Here is an 8,729-nt window from a genome sequence, read left to right on the forward strand (position 1 = left end):
AAAAGGGAGGCCAAAAACTGACATCCTTTGATTGTCTCCGGTGGTGGAGTCGGTTGGATTTGCCGAAGTTGTAGAAGGTGTGAAAGTTTTCGTATTCTTGCTTGAGATGGTGATCATCAACTCCCTGACCCAATATTTGACTCAAAGCAAGAACTATTACCGTGTATTGGATACGTAAATACAGTTTGATTTATATTTACTCCAATGTTATCCCTGATTGTTGTGCTGTGAGATTTGCTTTCATTTTTCCCTTATGATTGAGAGCTTCCTGGACCATATTCCCCGGTTTATCGGTCGCTTAAGACAACGTTTCTTGAGCAACTTTACCACTTTGGAATGGAAATGTTTCTTTGATATGGGGATTTGGCAAATTTGTCCATTTCATTAGCAGACCCTCACCCTGTTCTATTCAAAATAAACATTTGGAACATGAGAAATCTTTGGCCAATCTTCTCCTGTGTCGCGCTGGCATCTCCTCTCCAGATCAGGACACTTTATAATTCTAGGTTTTGTCAAGGCAGTGAGGCGGTGCCATCTCCTCTGGCAAAGACAACAGTTTGGGACATGACCTGAGGCCAAGCATTTTAAGCGATGTGAAACTCGTCAACCACCAGGTAATGCCGCTTCTCACAATCTAAAATAGACAAGACTTGTAGTGTGTTTGTGGCTCCTAGAAACCGTTCTGTTAATTGTTGCCCTAATTCGACTTTTACACGAAGGGAAAGCAGATGGAGGAGATAGATCAAAGACAGGTTTACGCTCGAAAACGTGTCTTTCGCCTCTCACATGACACCACTTAACAGAAAATTTGATGAAATTTTCTTAAATCTAGAGGTAGGGAGTTATTTGGTTGTCTTGTACTAGTTAAAGGGATAAATGGGCAAGAAAAATAGTTCAGGGGTGCAGGTTGGGGGGTGGGGGTGGTGGGGTAATCGGCGGTTTATCCATTGGAGAATACAACTTCTAACAAATATGAATTTCTAATAAACAAACAAGCACAATCGTCAACCGCAGAAGGAACCGTGGCTGATATATCATAAACCACGTTGGGGGGTGGGGGTGGTGGGGTACTCCTATAATCCCCAATTTTTGGAGCCTTAGTGGAATTACCTGATAGTTTTCCATCACCAAATCAAGTTGTTTGCAATTGCCTATGATCAGAGTGCGTAATGACGCAAGATAGCTCGTATCACGCGGCAAACACATTAGATTACTGCACTCCCAAATAGAAAGAAATCGAAGTGATGTCAAGCATCCCACTCCATTCTCTAGAAAACTTGATTGTTTTGTGGTTAATTCAAGCCATCTGAGGCTGATCAAGTTTCTCATGTCTCTAGGGAACTCTTCAAGATTCACGCGTCCACAGAGATTCAGAGATTGCAAGCTCTGCAGCTTACAAATTGAATTGGGTAGTGCGGTGATTCTTTCATTTGCAGTCAAGTCGAGGCTTCTCAAATGCTTCAAAGAAACAATGGAACTGGGCAACAATTCCCAAGATGCATTGGTTAACTTAAGCAGTCGCAGATATTTGAATCTTGAAATGCAAGTGCTGAGGAAGGATTCATCAATATTTTCACAACTCTCTACTGATATAGTCCGGACTTTATTCAACTTTTGCAAGGTTGTTGAAACATTTTGGCCACTTTTCATAATTGTTAGATATCTAACATTTTCAGATATGCCTTTGGTCCCTGCAGAGTCTACTATCAAACTCTCACCTTGTGCGACTGATTGTACAAGGTCCTTGATGAGATCATGCATATCAAACCCATAGCCGAAAGTGTAATCTTTAACATTTTGAAAGAAAGATCTCTCCCATAACTCTTTGAAATATAGCTCACCAACATCTTCCCACTCCATATTCCCATGATCACGAGAGTCAAGGATTCCATGTGCCATCCAATGATTGATCAATTCGCTGCTATAAAATTTAATGTAATTCTTTGGAAGAATTGAACAGCAAACAAGGCATTGCTTCAAATGAGATGGCAATTGATTATAACTCAGTCTCAAAGCAGGTAGAATGTGACCAGCTGCATCTTGTTCTAATTCCCATATCTCAGAATCTCTAATCAATTTCCATTGACGCTCATCAGTCTTTGAGTAAAGTTGACTCCCTAAGGTTTTCACAGCTAAGGGAACCCCTCCGCACTTTCTTACAATATCTTTTCCCATTTCATAAAGGCTTGGATGATGTCTTTCTTGTACTTCTTTAAATGCACACTTTACAAACAAAGACAAACAATCCTCAAAAGAGAGAACGTCCAAATTTATGTTTCCAACCGCCCCCATGATTGAAGCAACTGAGATATTCCATGTCGTCACCAAAATCTTAGTTCCCACCTTGGCCCCTTCTATCAACAAATCTCTCAACTTGCTCCATTTGATACGATCTTCGTTCCACACATCATCCAAGACGAGTAGAAATTTCTTATCCTTTAAAGTGTCTCGTAGTTGTGCTTGCAACTGATCCAGAGACAACCCTTCACTGATCTTTGTACCTAATGCAGAGCCAAGGATCTCTTTTGTCAATCTAGTAACATCAAAGTCCACTGACACATGCTGCCACATTCTTAAGTCAAAACTCCCAACAACTCTCTGATCATTGTACACCGACTGGGCAAGGGTGGTCTTCCCTAAACCTCCTAATCCCACTATAGGAATAACAGAAACATTCCCATTATCCCCACCTTGATGATCATCGCCTTGTATCATTAGAAGATCAACAATTTTATTTTTTTCTGTTTCTCTACCATTAACCTCCGAAGCACGAACAAAGGAGTGGGTCGTATTCATGTTCTCCTTCACATGATCACCTAGACGAGGGTGATGATGAACAGTGCGAAGATCAGCAAAATTCTTATCATCTTTAAGCTTGTATAACCTCTCTCTTATGTCCTTAATTCCATGGCCTACTCGTAAGCGGAATGCAACTGGATTGGAGCGGGAAAAGAAACGGCGTACCTTTCTAGTTGTGCCACTGCCACGAACCACTTGCCTTCGCAAAGCTTCACACTCAAACTCGTCCAACAGATCCTCAGCATCAAGGAACACATCTTTAAGTTGACGTAGCCAACTGCGTAGGTCATTGTTACATGCTTGCTTCTCTTCGGCATCCAAGAGCACGTCTCTGATTGTGGACATAGTGCGTCCAAGGTTTTGCAGATCCACTTTAACACCCCACGCCAAGCAAATCTCCTTAGAAGCAATGGAGGCCAGCTTTTCAATGAGTCTGCTTGCTAACGGAAATGCCTGGTTAGCCATCTTCTTTCTTTCTTACTTTCGTTCGTTCTTTCTTTCTTGACGTGGTGAGTGCAGGGGAATTGAGATAGTATGAATACTGATGATGATGCTTCCTTATGATAAGTAGTCTAATGGCCAAGCACATTATGAGTTCACCTAACTTTTTGATGATGATTTTTGGTAGACATGATATTTGAGGTAAAACATAAAAGATAAACGGTTGGATTGTTGAAATACATTATGAAGTGAACTCCACAAAAATATGTTCAAAGCGTGTCTCTAGATCCTAAGCATATATAGACACATTATGAAGTGAACTCACAAAAATATGTGTTAAAAGAGTGTCTCTAAATCCTATCCTATATATATATATATATGTGTGTGTGTATATATATATATATATATATATATATATAAAACTGGTATCCCATGCCAACTCCTCCTGACCTTCAATTTGAAGAATGCAATATTCAAAATCAATTTTCAGTCTCTGCTGACAAACTCTATGAATGGAATATAGATGGATTGTCAGAACAAGAACTTTTGAACAAACTTCAACACATGTCCATGGTTGCTAATAGCTACATTTCAAATCACAATTTTACACAAACACAAATCGTTGATCTTCTCGTCACTGGTTTCACTGGAATGCTTCATTCTTGGTGGGAGAAGCACTTAACTTCTCAATCCAGAGATGAAATACGCTTTGCGGTAAAAAAAGATGAGGAAGGGCTTCCCATTTTTGACGAAACGATAGGACAAGGAATACCTGACGGAGTAAATACTTTACTTTATACGATTATAGAACATTTTATAGGAACACCCATCAACGTTACTACTCGTATTCACGACCAACTGAGTAATTTAAGGTGTCCAACCTTAAGTGATTTCAGATGGTATAAAGATGTTTTCATATCCAAAGTTATGCTTCGGGAAGATAGTAATCAACCCTTTTGGAAAGAAAAATTTATCAATGGTTTACCAAATCTTTTTGCTCACAAAATCCGAAATGTTTTAGTAAACGAAGAAGGTGTCATACCTTATCATACCCTTACTTATGGTAACATAGTTAATGTTATACAAAAGGAAGGATTGAAAATGTGTATTGACATGAAGATTTCAAAACAAGTTAATAAAGATAAATCTATTGCTAAATACGAACTTGGAACATTTTGTGAACAATATGGTTTACCTCCGGTTGCTCCTTCGAGTAAAAAGAAAAAAGCCCAACAAACCAGCAAATTTTCTAAATATCAATCCAGATTTTATAAAAACAAAAGATCTTCCAATAAACCTTTTCAAACAAATAAATTTTATGAAAAACCATCTCCAAACAAAAAACCTTTTCGAAAGCCTAAAAAGGATTTTCAAAATAAAAAGGGAAAATGCTACAAATGTGGCAAATTTGGTCATTATGCAAATGAATGTAGAGTTAAAAAGGTTATTAACCAACTAAAAATCTCTGAAGAAGAGAAGGTTCAACTTATTCAGGCTTTAGAAATCAGAAATACCGACTCTAGTCAATCTGATAAAAATCCCGATTTTTCCGTTTCCGACTCTAGCAGTTCTAGCGACGTCTCCTCGCCAAACATTAAGTTTGGGTGCACGGACACTTGTTGTAATAAAATTTCAGTGCTTAATAAGCAAGAAGAACAAGAAGAGTTTTTAATGGAATTAATTAGTAAAGTCGATGACCCTGATTTAAAATCTTTTTATTTGAAAAAACTCAAAAATTTAATTTCTCTCCATGAACCTGGCACTAGCCAAACTTCTTCTCAAAAGATTTCTCTCAGTACCACTTTGGAACGTTTTAATAAACCCAAAAAGGAGATCACCCTCAAAGATCTGCAAAAAGAAGTTAATCAAATCAAATCGGAAATTAAGTCTTTAAAATCTGAAAATACAGAAATTTGTTCACAACTCAGTAGAGAACGTACGCAAGCGCTCGTCGAAGAACAAGAGACTTCTTCCTCAAATTCCGATTCCGATGCTCACTCAGTTAAATCTTCTTCTTCAAAAGAACTTGTTTTAAGTCTTTTAGACAAAATTAGAATTAGAAAATGGTATTCTAAAATCAAGATAATAATTGACGATTTTCAGTTAGAAACCATTGCTTTAATTTATTCAGGTGCAGATTTAAATTGTATTCAAGAAGCGTTAATACCGACTAGATATTATCATAAGTCTACCGAAGTACTCAGTGCGGCAAACCAATCCCCAATGAAGTTAAAATATGAAATTCCTAAAGCTCATGTTTGTCAACAGGAAGTTTGTTTTAAAACTTCATTCGTTTTAATTAAAAATATTTCTGATCCAGTTATTTTGGGACTCCCTTTCATTGCATTAATTTATCCTTTCAAAGTTCATCATAACTGTATTTCTACCAAGGTTTTTGGCCAAAAAATTACTTTTGACTTTTGCATGGAAACAGATCTTAAAAAGTTAAAACAACTTCAAAAAGATAATGTTTCAAAAACCCTCAACCAGATTACCGCAAAATCCCAACAAATTGCATTTCTACAAGAAGAAATTATTCACAAAAGAATTGAAGAACAGTTGACAAACAAATCTTTATTAAATGCTATTCGTCAGTTTTCTGATAAGCTTACTAAAGAAATTTGTTCCGATCTTCCAAATGCTTTTTGGCACAGAAAACAACATATTGTTAAACTCCCTTATATTAAAGATTTTGCTGAATCAAAAATTCCCACAAAAGCACGACCGATTCAAATGAACCAAGAAGTTTTAGAGTTTTGTAAAACAGAAATTAATCAACTTTTGGAAAAAGGAATTATCCGTAAAAGCAAGTCTCCATGGTCCTGCCCTGCTTTTTATGTCCAAAAAAATGCAGAATTAGAACGCGGCGTTCCACGATTAGTTATTAACTACAAACCCTTGAATGATGTTTTAGAATGGATCCGATATCCAAATCCTAACAAAAGAGATTTGATAAAAAGGCTTTCTCAAGCAACTGTTTTTTCCAAATTTGATATGAAATCAGGCTTTTGGCAAATCCAAATTCATGAATCTGATAAGTACAAAACTGCTTTTGTAACTCCTTTCGGACACTATGAGTGGAATGTAATGCCCTTCGGCTTGAAAAACGCACCAAGTGAATTTCAAAATATCATGAATGAGATTTTTAATCAATACAGCCATTTTTCGATTGTTTATATTGATGATGTATTAATTTTCTCAAAATCAATAGATGAGCATTGGAAACATTTGCATGCATTTGTTAGGATCATTAGGTCTAATGGGTTAGTCGTCTCGGCATCTAAGATTAAGTTATTTCAAACCAAAGTTAGATTTTTAGGTTACCATATTTACAGGTCTACCATTCAACCAATTGATCGAGTCATCCAGTTTGCTGATAAATTTCCAGATCAAATTATTGATAAAACCCAGCTTCAGCGATTCCTTGGATCTCTCAATTATGTTTCAGAGTTTTATCCTCATCTTCGTCAACAATGTAAACCTTTGTTTGATCGTCTCAAGGAAAATCCTCCATCATGGTCTCAGAATCATACTTCCATTGTCAAACAGATAAAAAATCATGTCAAGACTTTGCCTTGCCTTGGCATTCCAACTCCCGACTCTCTCAAAATAGTCGAAACCGACGCATCTGATATCGGTTATGGAGGTATCCTCAAACAGAAAACTTCTTCCGAATCTCCTGAACAAATTGTTCGTTTCCATTCAGGAATTTGGAATCTGGCTCAAAGTAACTATAATACTATTAAAAAAGAGATTTTATCAATTGTATTATGCATTAACAAATTCCAAGATGATTTATTAATTCAAAAATTTTTAGTTCGTGTTGATTGCAAATCTGCAAAACATGTTTTACAAAAAGATGTTCAAAACATTGCATCAAAACAAATTTTTGCACGCTGGCAAGCCATATTAAGTATCTTTGATTTTGAAATTGAATACATTAAAGGCAGCCAGAATTGCATACCAGATTTTCTGACCAGAGAATTTTTGCAGGGGAAAAATGGGTACTAATCCTACTCAGCAACGAAGGCTCCCAGCAACCCTGTCCCAAACCCCAGCACCAGTAAAACAAGAGTCTATTCCCGACTCTTCTTCTGCCCTCGCCATTACAAACAAATTTACCCCCTTAGGTTCAACAATAGGAAATATCTGTCCAAACTACCAAACGGCATTAGCCACCCCTTATGATCCCTATTCTTCAGTTCGTTCTCCAGCACCTTCACAGCCTAAAACACCTAGCTATGCTAAAACATCTCCATATGTCCAAAATCCCAATTCAGAAAAGCTTTTTAGCATCCCTCTTCACATTGACAAAAACCAACCCCCAGAGCGCATTGCCAAATTACTCCTTCCACCAAATTTTCATTTCTTACCTACTGAATCCTATAAAAGCCTAAAATATTACCAGGCTATCCTTTCAGAAACAGAAAGCATTGCTATTAAGCCAATTTACAGTACCACTCATCAAAACAAAATATTGTATCATTCACTCCATATTGGAAAATTCCTTACCGAACTCGAATGAGGAATTCCCCTTTATCACACAAAACCCCTTCATACTCAGCATGTTCTCATCCCAAACAACCATTACAATTACTATGATTATATCCAAGCATGGACCAACATTTTTCTCCACCAGACAGAAGACTTTAGTCATTCATGGTTCATAACCTTTGATAAGAATTTCAGATTGCGGTTTCCTGCATGGTTTCCAGATTGGTGGGCTTCCCATGGCCCAAGCTCTTCTATCATTCCAGATGACCTTCGTCATGTACTCACAAACAACTTCCAGCCCAGTTTTGACAGAAGTCGTTTCGACAACAGAGTTACTATTTTTTCACTGCTCATGGCCAAGTACAAGATCCCATGGATTCTCAAATGGAACTTTGAAGTGGACACTGGTGGTATTTACAGAACCCGATGGGTAAAATGGTGGGATAAATTCAATCACCAAAAAATTATTGATCTTGTAAAAATGGAATTTCCCCAGGCATCTTCTCAGGCACTGCCAATTAAAGTTTCAACTTCGTCCTCACAAGCTTTGCCAGTTCATCAGCAATTTCCTGAGTTGCTAAAAACCCAGGAGCCAATTCAATCCCTATCAGACATTAGTCCGTCATCTTCCCTTAAAGGAAAACCTTCTAAGTCCTCCAGCTCAAAGAAAAAGGAGAAATCTGATCAGTCATCCCAGCTTCTGGACTTGACTTAACAGCTCATGGCTGAAGCAGCAAGGCTACAGAAAAAGAAAGGTTCCGACTCGGACTCTGACGCTTCTGATGCAGGGTCTTAGCCTCCCGCCAATTGGGCTGATCAAGTGGACCTTCAAGACGCACAAGATCCGTTCGATTTTTGAAACTGCTTTATTTGCCCATGTGATTGTGTCAGCCCAACAACATCATCAGCAGTAGCTGTTATCATCTCTTCCGCAAAAGACAAGGCATTATTCTTCAATAGTGAAAAACAAAAAGGTCACTGTTCATCTAGCTTTT

General features: G+C 37.7%; 1 pseudogene; it reads right to left on the reverse strand.

Moving 5' to 3' along the window:
* Positions 1-405: 405 nt before the first annotated feature.
* Positions 406-3,264, reverse strand: LOC137711903 (putative disease resistance protein RGA1; annotated as a pseudogene).
* Between the last annotated feature and the right edge of the window lie 5,465 nt (positions 3,265-8,729).

Source organism: Pyrus communis, chromosome 13 (genome assembly GCF_963583255.1).
Source record: "Pyrus communis chromosome 13, drPyrComm1.1, whole genome shotgun sequence".
Lineage (NCBI taxonomy): Eukaryota > Viridiplantae > Streptophyta > Magnoliopsida > Rosales > Rosaceae > Pyrus > Pyrus communis.